Raw genomic sequence first — 2,614 nt, 5'->3', positions numbered from 1 at the left:
CCTCCAGGACCGAGATTGGTGAACCCTGCTTTTAAGTATATCTGGATCAAAAGATTGAGTTCAAGTACAGGCCAAATATACCCGGGCCCGTATTCATAAAGAATCTTAATGCAAAGAGTCGCTCCTAGTGACAAAATTCTAAGAAAATTCTTAGAAATGTGGCCGTTTACTCTTAAAATTAAAGAAAAAAATCCCAGTAAAGAAAAAAGTAATTCAGAAAGCATCTTAACCCTTAAAAGAGGTCTTAAGGTCAAAATTGTTAGGAGCATGGACGAGGACTTTTAAGAGGCTGAAGAGTTTCTTCAGCAGAGGAGAACATGGCAGAAAGAAGAAGGAGAAGAAATCTGTTGCAGACAGTGGATGACAGTGAGTTAATAAGACGCTAAAGATTAGATCGTGCATGGATCATGTTTGTGACTGATCTTAGAGACGCGCTAACATCTCCGACACCGCAGAAATGCAATAGCGCCAGAAATGAAAGTAATCACTACATTACGATATTTGGCAACTGGGAAAATGCAACAATGCAGCAGTGTGTAATGTACACAGTCGCATGTAATTTCAAAGTGAAGGCTTAGAATAGACAAATCACAATTTTTTTCCTTCTTGGACTACCAACCAATCACAGTCTTCAAAAGATTGTGTCATACATAGCAACGGGGTCAGCCCCGCCTCCTCACTAAGATGAAAGTTTTTGTCTTTTCCTTGCTCAGAGTTGTTCTCAGATTGGCCCCGAATCGCTCTTAAGCTAAGACTCCTACGTAAAAGTTTTTAAAGGAAAACTCCGGTCAAATTTAACATTGAGCTTATTTTTTTGTAAATTTGGAGTGCTGTTAATACAGAGAACAACGACAAAAATCGGTGTTGCCTACACCATTTTATCCACTTTTTAAAATTTGCACCCTGTTGACTTCGATGGGGCAAGTTTTAAACCTGCTTTTAGCCTCTTAACATCCTTGATGTGTCATTACAAGTGCACAGCCATGTGAGTGATTCCTTCAGAGTGAACGCGGGTCAATCTGACTGCAGTAGATGTGAAAGATATGGATAAAAATGATAATAATTCAGCCAGCGCTCACATGGCTGTGCACTTGTAATGACACATCAAGGATGTTAAGAGGCTAAAAGCAGGTTTAAATATTGCCCCATTGAAGTCAACAGGGTGCAAATTTTAAAAAGAGGATAACATGGTGTAGGCAACACTGATTTTTGTCGTTGTTCTCTGTATTGACAGCACTCCAAATTGACAAAAAAAATGAGCTCAATGTTAAAATTGACTGGAGTTCTCCTTTAAGCAAAATTAAGAGTTTTCTGAGAGGATTCTTAGAATCTTTATGAATACGGGCCCTAGACTTTTCTCTCAGTATACATCAAGTACACTGAAGTGTAATTTTAAGTATATTTCTGAGAAGTACATAAAATGTAGACTGAAAGTATACTTTCTTATTTTAAGTTTAAAAGAAGTATACTTAGTGTGAAAAACACCAAGCTTACATTAGCTACTGCTACTATTCCCCACCAATTCACAAGCACAAGAGAAAAAGTATTTTGTACTTACATTGAATACCCCTGGAACTCAATGGATGTTGATTGAAGATGGTATAGTTATAGTGTTTTTATAACCAGTCAAGTCAACTGAACCAACAATCTTTTCACAAAACTGACAAAACCTTGTCAAAATCCATCAACATTCAGTGCATGAGCTACATTCTGACATTCTAACTGAAAGTGGGTGAATATCAAAATACATGATAGAAACATTTTGTTACACCAATTACAAGTGTTTTTATTACAACATTTGGCCCTGGACTAGGGTATTCTATTTGTCCATTCTATTGGCTCTATTCTATTTTGAAGACTTGTGCTGGCTGCACAAGTCTAATTTAAGGCTCTCACAAATAAATAGTATGGGTATATTATACATTTTCTGAGTCATCAGAGTGCCTTGAGTATTGAAGTTGTTGACTTTTGTGTCCGTGGTGTTCTTTCATGGCACAGCGATTTTAGGCGGATTTTTAGTTTAGGCGGAAATTGTGAAAAAATGTGTGTTATTTCTGGTTTACACTAAAATGGCCACACTTTTTTTTCGCGATATTTCCGGCAGAGCAGACCCTCCAATTATTGGTTCTTAGGGTCAAAGTTAACAGAAAAAACACAAATAAAAAGTATAACAGACCATGTCAGGTTCAACCCATTTTATTGAGCTTTTGAGACTTTGGCTCCCCGACTACTACTTCAGACGTATAACTTACGTGCCCTCCAGAAGCTTGTGTTCTGCAAGTGAACAGCGCGTTGTGGTGCCATCATCCCAAAGAGGCACAAAATAATTTTCACGGACCTTCACCTGGCTAACTCAACCAGAGACTTCAGCCATTTTCAAGAAACTGCTGGAGACACATCTTTAGCGTCAACAATTTACAATTTATATGATATATCATTTAATTAATACGTTTATTTTATTTTATCCAAGCCATTAAAAAACAATAACTTTGGTTTAGCATCTCAAACGTGGGGGAATAACATTATTTAAAAAAAAAAAATATTTGTAATCTTTGTGCTTCGTGAAAGACGCTTTAAGAAATGAATATTCATTGGCCAAGCCAAGCCAAGCCCC

Source organism: Scardinius erythrophthalmus (genome assembly GCF_964197995.2).
Source record: "Scardinius erythrophthalmus genome assembly, chromosome: 20".
Classification (NCBI taxonomy): Eukaryota; Metazoa; Chordata; class Actinopteri; order Cypriniformes; family Leuciscidae; genus Scardinius; species Scardinius erythrophthalmus.
This window is presented reverse-complemented; position numbering follows the sequence as displayed.